Here is a 13,359-nt window from a genome sequence, read left to right as displayed (position 1 = left end):
TCCGTCTTACCTTTTTAGTTTGTCTCAGTCTAAATATCTACTTTCTATTTGAAAATATTTAATTATATATTTTTTTCTCTCTACTTACTACAGTCTTGAATCAAACGGAGAGAGTACTTAAGTTTCTTGATCCAGGTAAACATAATCTCGAATGTATTGACTCTCAAGTAGTTGAGAGATTAAAATTTCATGCCGGGAATTAATACTTATGGTTCTTGTATAGCTATATAACAATCAAAGTAGAGGGAGCATTCTTTACAAAGTTTACAAATTCTTCAGTTTACCAGAATCAAATAACCCAGTAATTCCTATTTAATAGTTATGAATGAAATGACACTGATAAGGCTAATTTCATGCAAAGATCTAGGGGTTGAATTCATACAATTATAGGGTCTAACACATATCTTAAGCCAGGTATGCAGGAGAATTCGCCAGGTCGAGGAACAAAGAAGGCGAATTACAAGGACCATGCAATTGCGGCGAATAAGTGAGCAAATTCGGAGGAAAATGACTAGACGAAGGGATCGTGAAGCTGAAGGGCAGAATGGAGATTTCTGCGAAGGTTTCTAGAAGATCCTACCGCATCTATATAAGGAAGAGAGCATGCAATGCTCAAGGGAGGACCTTTTTTTTTTGCACTAAGGCCTCTGGTTCTTAGCTCACACACTTCTGCACAGTTAGGGATTTTTCTTGTTTTGAAAGGGGTCACGTTCTGGTCCACGGCTGTTTTCTGATTCCAAAAAAATTGTGGTGTAACACCGTCCTTGCAGAGGGCGAAGAAACAATTACTTGCTTTAATTTTAGTTACTATTGTTGATTTCACCGATCTTCGCTGCTTGAAGCTCGGCCCTGTTCTCGTTTGAAGCGTTCGTAATTTATGAAATCTCTGTTTTCCGTATTTGAGCTGCTGTTGAGTTTTGATTATGGATGCCGTTTACTTTGAGCTTGTTGGTTACTGAATTGGATGTTTGGTTTCCGTGCTGGATGTTTATTAGAGTAGAATCGTTGGGATCTGGTGTTTATCAGAGTAGATTTGTTGAATCAAAAGTTATGGAGTGAGTTTGGTTGTTGTTGGGTTCGGACTGCTTGGATCCGGAGTGGATGAAGCTTCCGACGTTTAGATCTGCGACAGAGTGATCAGGATTTATGCCTAATTTTCGTGTTTTCATTTCATTCCGTCTAGTATACGTAGATCTGTTTTATTTCCGGTTGGTTGCGAGTTTCCGTCGTCCAAATCTTTACATTTTGTTTGAATCTCGGTATGTGCTTTGTTTTCTTCATCTTCGTATTTGATTCAGTTGAAGTTATACATGTCATTGTTAGTTAAATTCGTAGTTTGTTAGTTACAGCTTTTCTTCCGTACTTGATATTTCTGGGAGTTGGTCCCCACTTTTATTTGCGTTCTGTTTAGCTATAGTTGGTAATTGTTGCTCGGTCTAGGAAGTTTGTTTAAAATTACGTAGTCCTAAGGATGTTCGATCTCAGTATGACGTTTACATTTTCCTAGGTCTAGTGTTTGATTTTGTGCCTAGGTCTAGCCGTAGTTATACCTCAACCCAAATTTGCGTGGCAGCAGCCGCTTTCTAAACCAAAGTCTCTAGATGCTTTCTTACGCGTCCATCTTCGTGGGATCGACCCCTGCTTCTCTATACTAATCTATAGTATAACGAGTTGAGTGATCTTTGAAACGCAAGAGTTTGTGTGTTCACAGACAGAGTCTTCCGTGTCACCTTGAGTTCCTAGACCTAGTGTTTAGTGGATTCATTGGACTTGGAAGCTCGACCTAGAAGTTGATTACACACACACTCACACGACAAGCACTCGTTTCAAATGGCGTCGTTGCCGGGGATGGATGGCGTAATTTGTGATTGTGTTTAGAGGATTTTGGCGTACATAGTTTTAATTTCTTTTTCTTTTTCTTTTTTTTCTTTATTTTTCAGTTTATGAGCAGAGGCTCGCGGTTTGGACACTGTGGTGACTCACCTGAGTGGAGGAACGATCAGTTTATTTGGCAGGTCAAGGACACAGCATCTATGGTCACCACAGATCGGGATTATCTACGGGAGATCCATTTCCGTTTGGTTCGGAAAGTGAAGAGGATTGGAACTCGTCAGGAAGGGAGGTGAAAGAGCAGGTTTGCGTAGGTATCGTCCAAACAAGGATGTATTCTACTGATCAGGATGAAACAATCCCCTGCTAAGCCTAAAACCTGGTATCAATAATTCCTCAACCCTCTTCTACTGGGTAGTATAGTGAAGGTAGGGGTCGAATCCCACAGAGATGGTGACGGTTGGAGTAATTGTGGTGATATTCTGGAGGGTTTGGTTAGCTACCACGCTTGGGTTGAGTCTCTACCTAGACAAGAAATTGAAAGTGGTATCCTATTGGCTAGGGGTGTGAAAAGATTCTGATATGCAACGGTGTACGTGGACATGGTGAAACGGAAATATTCGAAAAGTAGGTTTCTATTTTGGGCTAAACAGAATATCAGAAGGTAGTGGTAGTTGTGGTGACTAGGCTGACAGGTCTGCAGGGTATCATTAAAAGTGAAGGACGAAAAGCAAAAAGCATTTAAAAAGCAAGTGGTCCCCAACATTTGATATGGACATCATCTTCTTCAACGAACACAAACTAAAATCAGAAAACAAACCAGATTCAGCACCATTTAAAACACAGATTAATAACTCATGAACTCAGATCCACAATCAAAACTTCGAATCAAAAGATCGAACACTGAAACTGCAATTATGCTTACTGGTCAACATGCAGGGTGACAGAAATCACGTAAACTGGGTTTTCACACTTAACTAATTCAGATCTAAAATCTAACAGCTATCTAGACTTGCAAACTCAGAGAGATTTACTACAGAAGTCAAAACATGCAATTCCACACTTGAAATTACCGTAACATCTAGATCTAAGCTATCTAGGCAGAAGGAAGTGAAAACAAACATGAACCGATGCTGGAAAACAACTTCATAGCATTTAGAAAACGTTTGGATCACAACCAAGACTTCAAAATAAGCAAAATACTGGAAATGCGAAAGATCCAACGTAGAGAAAACAAACAAGATTAACGAGAAAGCAAATAAAGATTATTTTTGCCACTCCGGGCGATGGAACTGCTAACTACGATCGTGCTGACTGGAACGAGAGAATGGAACTCCGGCGAACTTCTGGAACTCAGGTGATCATTGGTTGCGGCGAGGAATGAGACTACGGACTGGGCTGGAGGACTGAACTACCGAGAGAATTCTACCTATGATTGATGATGATGAATGAGTACCCTCCTCTTCTTTTTCTCTCTCCAAGTGGCTTCCTTTTATAGGGAGGCTTACCCTTGATTTTAGGGTAAAAACTCATGGCGAGATGACTTCTTTGCCCTTAATTGTGGTTGATCAGTCCCAGCTATCCTTCTTCTCCATCTCGAGCCATTTTTGCATGCATACTGGTCAGTATGTCATCGTTCTGACGCCCTTTTCACCTGAAGTATCTGAAGCTTTGCCTACTGGCTAGAACACTCAACCTGCACACTTTGAGCAACTGTTTTGCAGATATAATCAATTATGCACATCATACTGACCAGTAACCAAGGCTTAGAATATGACTTATCAAACTTCTCACACTTACCACATGCTTGTCCTCAAGCGTAAAGAACAAATAAAAAGGAGTAAGTCGAATTCTAGCCTGATTACTCCCCTGACCGACTCTATCCTACCCTAGACTCTAACTATGACGCAAAGAAAAACACATAACAAGACAAACACATAAAAGAAAACTAAAACACTTAGACACATTAACACAGTAATTAGGCTATATTTTCAACCATCCCTCCCCTCGGGATCAGGTGCAATCCGGCCTTAGACAGCCTTGAACTTCCGCCGCCCCCCTTTTGTCTCCCAGTCAGTATATCCCTTGTCAGGATCGCCCACACCTCTCGGCCAAACACTAGGTTCACTCAGTCACTCATACCTCACCAGGAATGTTAGGACTGCATTTCTCTCAATATGCTCAACCACGATTGCTTCGGACTTAGATCTCACGTGCAGCTACTGAAGGGCTTAAAGGTTTGTAACGGGGCTATTGGTTTGTAATGTTTTAGGGTGGATGTTCCTAAGGCTCTAGGTTCAAAATTTCTACTTTATTAAGGTGGGGGAACTGTGTGCACTTGGGCCTCTGGTTAGTTGTTTTTCTTAGCTGGAGCTTCTGGTTTTGATCTCCAACTGGTTAGTGGCTTCTTGTGGCTTCGCCACCCTTATGCCTTCTTTATCTTTTTTTGTGGCCAAGTTTTTCTGACCATTTTCCTTTATCTTTCTTCTTTTTTTTTCTTTCCCCCCATTTTTTTCTTTGTGGCTTCGCCACCCTTATACCTTCTTCTTCTTTTTTGGACCCTGGATAACTCCCTGGTCGATTTTCTTCCAAACTTTCTTGCCCAGCTGGTTCCTGCCTTCTTATACACCTTTCTGGCCAGTAAGCTCCAATCGTCTCATGCCTTGCACACACAATACCAGTGGCTAGGGGTGTATATCTGGGTATAAAGAGTTATGAAAATGGGTTCTAAAGGAAGTTTTTTTTTTGGGAAGGGGGGGGGGGGTTTCCTACTGCCTTCAGTGTTCGCTACTCGTGGTCACTTCATCTTAGGTAGTTCGTGGTAGCCGCTCTTTTCTTTTCAATATATGTGGAAAGTGGTTCCACTTAAAGCTTATAACTCACATTTTAAGAGGGCTTTCGTGTTTGGCTCTAAGGATGGACTTTTCCCTCATACTTGCGTCATCTATCCTGGCTAGGAGGTACTAAGGGGGTAGTTTCTATTTTCCAGCATGTCGTATCTCCCTCAATTCCCCTCACCGTCAGCTCAGGACAGTTGAGTTTTAAGCCCAATCAACACACAAAAGAGAAAAAAGAAAAAAAAAAACTAGACCTAACAAGACACTAACACAAGCACAAACACTAACCACACATATACACATACATCCTACTGGCCATTGCGTCCCCCCTCCCACTTCACAAGTGTCTGCCCTCAGATAAGGCTGTGAAGTGGAAAAGGTAATGGCCAGTATGTTGACACACAGACAAACAAGCACAACGACATACTCAAACTGAAAACTTCTCACACTTAGACTATAGAAAAGGCTAAGTGGGAGAATGTGAAACCTAAGCAGAAACCAACAATTACAAGACACATATATACATAAACTTCTCACACTTAGATCATGCAATGGGCTAAGTGTGAGCCAACATGCTTACGACAAAGAAAACAGAAAACACAAACACATGCGCCAAAAATAGCAAACCCTTTACTTCTCACACTTAGACTATAAAATAGGCTAAGTGTTATGAATGGGGGTTGCGCACATACACAAATTATACTACCTAAACAAAGCAAAACACAATTAAAAAAACGAAAAACTAAAAACTAAAAACTAAAACGAAAACTAACTTGTCATGGGAGGGTCTATTGGTGTCGCCTGCTCCTTCGCGGCGCACGTGGTGCAGGTGGTTCCTCTGGTTGTTCCTTCTCACTTCCAGACGGGTTCTCATCAGACTTCGCCGGCTCCTCGGCATCCGCCGGCACCTCGGCCTCTCCTTCCTCTTTCTCTGCAGCTTCTGTTTCGGGTACCTGTGGTTCATCACTCTGGCCTCCATGGCCACTCGGTCCAGTCGCTTCCTCTTGCCTTCTCTGAACTAACTCCATTAGAATTCCTTCCATCACTGACGCTAAACGGGTCATCTCCGATCTCATTTGTCGATTTTCCTCTCCCATCTCTGCCACGGTCCTCTCCAAAGTCGCCATCCTCTGAGCTTGCATCCCTTGTCCCGCAGAAGCTCGACCAGCTGGTATAGCCTCCTGTCCCATTGCGTAGAAAAGCGGAACACCCTCCCTCATGTACACGACATTAGTGCGGACGAAGAGTGGTATGTCAAAAAACCCAGGAGGGCGTACCATTGTTCTTCCTGACAAATATTTCCAGAATATTGCATAGGGTGAGATTTCGGGCAGGATGGGTGGCGATCAAATGGCATTGGTACACAGTCCAGAAACCTAGATGCAATCTCCGTCCATGTTTTGCACACCACAGCAGATACAATTCCGTCATTGAGGTACGGACGGCTAAGTTTGACTGGCCTAACAAGTTGAAATCTAGATGGAGTTGCACTAGACGTAAAATGGGGTCATTGAAATGGGTTGAGCGAGAGATGGTTGAAACAAACTCTCCAGCATCTGGATGAGTTAACTCTGCCCAAGCCTCCTGTGGGTCAAAATCTACATGCCTACGGGGGATTCCTCGTTCCCTATTTCTCCAATCTGGCCCTATGGCCTCCTCAAGACTGCACATCCCCAACCGAACTGTCCACTCGATCAGACTCATACTGATCTCTCCTACAAATAACCTAAAACTTATAGACACCTCATCTAAATCTGTAGTTACCCTGAACCTAAATGTAGTGAAGAATTCTTTCGCAAGCCTAACGCAAATATCTGAGTTTCCATTCGGCAGCAACCACTCAAACCCTAGTGCATGCAAATAGGCTAGGAACTGCTCTCGAACACCCAACTCATCCAAAGAGGGGTAATGCACTACCTTCCCGCACTTGACGTCCTTATTCCCATCATCCATGCTGTCAAAAGTATCCTGCAGTTTCTTGGTTTCAAAAAGCTTCATCTCCTCCGCTATCTCGTCAGTGAAGTCCACTGTCCACCTCCGGTACCTTAATCTCTCTACCGGTGGGTGGACTAACTCCCGATGATCATTCAGAAGCTGTTGTTCGGCGCACTCCTCATCCTCCAAAGAGATATCGCTATCGGAGGCTGATTCCTCGCTGGCCGCATACTCACTGTCGCTCAATTCCCGTCGGCTCGGCGGTGTTCTCCGAGCAGCTTCAGTGATGACTATTCCACTGTTCACCGTGCGTGGCTTCTTGTTGCTGGACTTCTTCGTCATAGGGGCCTTCCCCTTTCGTTTCCTCTCTTCACGGTATTTAACTTCCTCCTCCGCTTGAAGTAGGGACTCATCTTGAGCAGTAGAAGTAGTCTCTCCGTGAGCTTGAGCGTTGACATTCCCAGATCTATTTGGCCTTACTGACTCGGACGCGAGGTCCAGACCCTCAGCCACCCTTTCAGTTTCTTCGCCTTGTTTGCCCTGTGCTGGAGAAACCGCGGTATCCTCTAGGCCAGTAGCCTATGCAGGCTTATCTCCAGATTTAGTGGGAGTGGCCTGTTCTTCTTCACTTGCAATTTCTACCGTATTATCTGCCGTGTTTGCCTTGGCTTTACTCGCTGCCCATTGACCCAAGCATCTCTGCGACACTCTCGTTGGTTTCGGTCGTTCCGTCTGCGGACCGCCCTGCAAAATAAACCGCCTCTTGACAGGTTTAGGTTTCAAAACGGGACGAGCCACTGGTTCTGGTTCTTGGATTGCTGTAGCTGGCCCTTCCTCATCCACTTGCATTTCATCGTCCCCTGCTTTCGGTTGGGAATCCACGGGCTCAGTCTCTCGTTCTTCTTCCTGCACTCCATCTGCTTCTCCTACTGACTGGGAAAATCGACCTTCTGGTGTGGTTCTTGGAACAGCTTTTTCACTTCCTCCTACTGCCCTCGATGCGAGGTCTAGCCCTTCAGCCATCGCGGCGGTATCATCCTCCCTCTGGTTTACTCCATCCATAATCGCCTGAAATTCGTCATCCGTGATTAGGCCCTGCTTCTTGGCTGACTCGTTTAGATCTATCTCCTCTCTCACCATTTCTTGACGGACGGGTTCTACAACCGGCGTTTCCTCTACTATACGCCCTCCCTCTCGGTCTCGCTTCTCTTTTCGTAGCCTGTCCGCTCTCTCCTCCGGATCAGAATCGTAATAGGCCGTAATGTCCTCATCCTCCATGGGATCTGTTTCTTGATGAGTCGGAGAGGGTTCTGCAGGCTCAGATGTTGCAGCTTCGACGGGAGGGTTTTCTTCTTGTGGAATCGTTGAGGATATCGGCATGATAGATGGAGGCTGCACTGTAGGTTGCGCGCTTGTTACTGATAAGGCTACTGCCGGATTCGCTCCGGTCACGCTACCTTGCCCTCTGACTTGGTTGAAATTCGCCAACTCCGCCGCCCATTTCCTCGTCGGATCTTGTAACCGGAGGAACTCCGCCATTGCGTCTAGGGATACCATCATTGGGACTAGCGGTGCCGGTTCTGACGGTTGTGGGTTTGGCGGTTGGTCTTCCCGTGGTGGATGTGTTTCAGGGGTTTCTGCACGACGGGTTGAAGGAGGTTTAATTTTGGTAGCGAACGCCTTCTTTCCCATGGTTTCAATGGTGATGTGTCGGTGGAGATTTGGATTTTGATTTCTGGGAGAGAAGGAAGAGATTTTGAAAAAGGGAAAATGGAAATGAGGGTTTGTGAAGGAAAAGGGTTTAGACGGTATGGTTAATGAGGAGGGAAAATGCAGTTTTAGGTGGTTGCAACCGGCTATTTGCGGTCTCCGGTCGCGTCGTATCAAGGGGGGAGACGGTTGAGAATGCTGGCCTCTGATTAGTTGCCGTGTCTCTTCCCTATGCTCACGCGCCCCTTCCAGCCACTGCCACCCTGCAAAAGCTGCAAAGACTGAAATAATTTCCCTCCATTCTTACCTAATAAGGGAAAATAATTCAAATGGGCACTTAAATAAAATTGAAGTTGCACCAGATAAGCAATTTCGTGGTCAATGCGTACTTCCAAATCAAAATTAAGGCCCGAAAATATTTTTTTGGGTTTTCTAAACATTAACATGCAAAGGTTTTAATTAACTACCATATATTCACAATATTTACATCTCCTTAGGAAAATTGGAATTCTACTTAGCCAGCATATGCAAGTTACGCTGAAAAGAGCTAGCTTAGTGGAATTCCAATCCCTATCCTACCGGTCAGTATGAACCTTGAGTGTGTGGTCGCAGTGAAATCTCATCCACCACAGCCACATCACTGTCGTCCCTAAACACTTTTAGCCTATGCCCATTCACAATAAAAGGTTCAAAGTTAGGAAGACTCCCTGAAATTTCTACTGCCCCGTTGGAACGGAGTGAGGTGATGACATAAGGCCCTGTCCATTTCGATTTGAGTTTCCCAGGCACGAGCTTCAGTCTCGACTGGAAGAGTAGTACTTTCTGCCCAACATGGAGATCCTTGGTCCTCAGATTCCTGTCGTGCCATAGTTTGGTTCGCTCCTTGTACCACATGGCTGAGTCGAACGACTCCAATCTAAGTTCCTCAAGCTCCTGCAACTGCAGCTTCCTTTCCTCTTCACAGGCTGTAGCATCCATATTCACTTGTTGTACTGCCCAGTATGCCCGGTGTTCAATTCCCACCGGTAAGTGCCACATCTTTCCAAAAACAACCCGGTACGGGGACATCCCTATGGGGGTCTTGTAGGCTGTCCGATATGCCCATAAAGCATCTTCTAACCTTACACTCCAGTCCTTCCTAGAAAGATTGACAGTCTTCTCCAAAATCTTCTTTATCTCGCGGTTAGAAATCTCCGCTTGACCGTTTGTTTGTGGGTGGTAGGGGCTTGATAGTCTGTGGTGCACACCGTATTTTTTCATTAAGGCTTCAATTGTGCGATTACAGAAGTGTGTACCTTGATCCGATATGATCGCCCTTGGCACTCCGAATCGGCTGAAAATGTGACTCTTCAGAAACTTGGCCACCTCCCTTGCTTCACACGTGCTCGTGGACTTGGCTTCTACCCACTTGGAAACGTAATCCACTGCAACCAGGATATACAAATTGCCATAGGACGAAGGAAACGGACCCATGAAGTCCATTCCCCAAATGTCGAACAATTCACATACAATTATCGGAACTTGGGGCATCTCGTCTTTCACAGATATCCCACCGGTCAGATGACAACGCTCACAACTTCTGCAGAACTCGTACGCATCCTTGTTTAGGGTTGGCCAATAAAAGCCGCTATCCAGAATCTTCCTTGCCGTCTTCTTAGATCCGAAATGTCCTCCACATGCTAACGAGTGGCAATGGATCAGAACGTCCCTTTGCTCCCAGTCAGGAACGCACCTCCTTATCACTTGATCGGATCCCACTCTCCACAGATATGGGTCGTCCCAAAAGTAGTATTTTGCTTCACTCTTGATCTTCATTCTTTGGGCCTTGGTAATACTCGGTACTTCTGGAAGTTCTCCAGTCACTAGGTAGTTGGCTAGGTCTGCATACCATGGTTCTTGCCCTACTTTTTCTTTTCCTTTTCCTGCATCGTACTGGCCAGTAAGCTTCATCACTTCTTCCCAGTCAATCTTCTTGACCTCAAAAATTACCTCACATAAATGCTCTTCTGGAAACTTGTTGTGCACCTCTTCACTGTTTCCATCTTGCACTACTCTACTTAAATGGTCCGCCACCTTGTTCTCGACTCCTCTCTTATCTTCCACTGCCCAATCAAATTCTTGTAACAAGAGGACCATCGGATCAAGCGGGGTTTGGATTCCTTCTTGGCAATCAGATACTTAATCGCTGCATGGTCAGTATAAACGATGACCTTGGATCCCAACAAATATGGCCGGAACTTTTCAAAAGAATACACCACTGCCAGCATCTCTTTTTCAGTGGTGTCGTAATTCCGCTGGGCTTGATTCAGTGTCTTAGATGCATAAAAAATTACGTACCTCTTCCCATCGATCTTCTGACCCAGTACGGCTCCCACTGCATAGTCGCTGGCATCGCACATCACTTCGAAAGGGTAGTCCCAGTCAGGAGCCCGTATGATAGGTGCGGATATCAGCTTTTCCTTGAGAAGGTTGAAAGCGGCCTTGCATTGCTCATCAAAGACGAACTCCACTTCATTCTAAAGAAGTCGGGCAAGGGGTTGGGCGATCTTGGAGAAATCCTTGATAAATCTTCGATAAAACCTGGCGTGCCCTAGAAAACCCCTTATCCCCTTCTGATCAGTAGGGAACGGTAATTTGGATATAACATCCACCTTGGCTCGATCTACCTCGATTCCTCTATCTGAAACCACGTGTCCTAGAACAATCCCCTCAGTGACCATAAAATGACACTTCTCAAAATTCAAAACCACTTTTTGTTTGACACCTTTCTAGAACTATGTCCAAATGATGAAGGCAAGAGTCGAAAGAGTCTCCGTAGACCGTGAAGTCATCCATGAATATCTCTATGCAGTCCTCAATCAAATCGGAGAATATGCTCATCATACATCGTTGAAACGTACCTGGAGCGTTACATAGGCCGAAAGGCAAGCGCCTGTATGCATAGGTTCCGAATGGGCAAGTGAAAGTAGTCTTATCCTGGTCTTTAGGATCCACGTAAATTTGGAAGTATCCGTTGTACCTATCTAGAAAGCAAAAGTACTTCTTCCCAGCCAATCTCTCCAGCATTTGGTCGATGAAAGGCAGCGGGAAATGGTCCTTCCTGGTCGCATTGTTCAGCTTACGGTAATCGATGCACATTCGCCAACCCGTGACTAGCCTCATTGGGATCAGCTCATTCATCTCATTTTGAACGACTTGGATTCCCTACTTCTTTGGGACCATGTGGATCGGGCTGACCCACTCGCTGTCCGGCACTGAATAGATAATCCCTAGCGACAACAATTTCAAGATCTCCTTCAATATTTCTTCTCGCATGTTGGGGTTTACCATTCTTTGGGCATCTCGATGTGCCTTTGCTCCCTCTTCCAGCCTAATGTGGTGCATGCAGACGTCGGGGCTTATTCCCACTAAATCTGTAAGGCTCCATCCAATTGCCTTCTTGTTCTTACTCAACACAGTCAGTAGCCTTGCCTCCTGTTCCTTTGTAAGGTTGCTGCTGATGATCACCGGATATGAGTTCTCCTTTTCGAGGAAGGCATACTTCAAATTCGATGGCAATTTCTTCAGCTCAACTTGGGGTGGAAGTGTGTCTTCGGCTAGAGGGTTTTTCTCAGCCTCTCTTTCTTGCTCTAGTTCTCCCTCTGAAGATTCCTCTATACTGACTGGTAGCTTGGCCCCTGCGGCTCCAATAAATTCCGATTTCTGGCAGAAGTCCTTAATTGCTCCCTCTATCTCTTCATCGGTCAACCCTTGGCTACTGATCAGATCACACCATGCAGCGGCTTCTACGTCAGCTTGCTCATACACATCTAAAGCTTGGAGTTTCTCCTGCAATAGTTCGGTCTCAAGAAAATCTTGGACTAAGGGGTCATTCACATCAACATAACATACATTTTCAGAATCAATGGGCTTTTTCATGGCCTCATTGATATCAAAAGTAAACTTCTCCCCATGAAAATCAATGCAAATTGTTCCCTCAACCATGTCTACTATTGTCTTGGCCGTCCTCAAAAATGGCCTTCCTAACAGTATGCCACTAGATTCCCTAGCCTCGGACTCACTCATTTTGATCACATAAAAGTCAGCAGGGTAGGTAAAATCATGCACTCTAACCAACACATTCTCTAAAACACCCTCAGGACTTATGCATGACCTATCAGCCAGTTGGATCAACACCCTAGTACTCGACAATCTAACTCCCTTCAATCGGTTATAGATTGACAAAGGCATGACATTAATAGAAGCTCCAAGATCACACATTGCATGCTCGACTTTCACATCTCCTATAGTTATAGGCAAAGTGAACATACCTGGATCGGCCCTCTTGGGCGGTAGCTTCTCCTGCACAATTGCAGACGCGATCCCTTCTACCATGATCTTCCCATCCTCCTGGGTTTTCCCGGTTATGAATTCCTTGATGAATTTCCCAAGTGGGGGTAGCTTCACGGCTTGGAGGAATGGTATGGTGACATCCAATCTCCCAAAAATCGACAAGTAGTCCACCGAGTTCTCCTTCTTTCTTTTTGTAACAAAGCGGAAAGGGAATGGTTTCTCCCCCTTTTTCTCCTCTACCGGTCCCTCAGCAACCTTCTTGGAATCTTCCTTGGGCAAATTCTGGGTCTGAGCCTCCGTTCTGGATTCTACCTCTTGATGGGGTTCCTTCCTGACCAGTACGTTCTCGGGTTCACCTCCTCCACATGGTTGTTTCGGTCGAGGTCCATCATAAGTAGTTCCTGACCTCAATATAACCTTAATCACATTCACCTTTTCGGGTATTTGGACTGTAGACGGGAGTTTCCCTGCATTTCCTCTTATTTCACCCATCGAACTGGCCAGTTGGGCCAACTGCCTATTCATCATATCCATGTTCGCTTTATGTTCCTTCTGGGCATTTTGCATCCCATGTACTACTTCGTTGTGGGATTGCAACTCGCCCTTGATACCTTGCTGCGACGCGAGCAATTCTCCCATCATGTCCTCCATGGACCTCCTTGACCTATTAGGGTATTGTGATTGATTTGGGCCTTGGTGCTGGTTATACTGGGAA

This window comes from Salvia splendens, chromosome 10, assembly GCF_004379255.2.
Source record: "Salvia splendens isolate huo1 chromosome 10, SspV2, whole genome shotgun sequence".
Lineage (NCBI taxonomy): Eukaryota > Viridiplantae > Streptophyta > Magnoliopsida > Lamiales > Lamiaceae > Salvia > Salvia splendens.
This window is presented reverse-complemented; position numbering follows the sequence as displayed.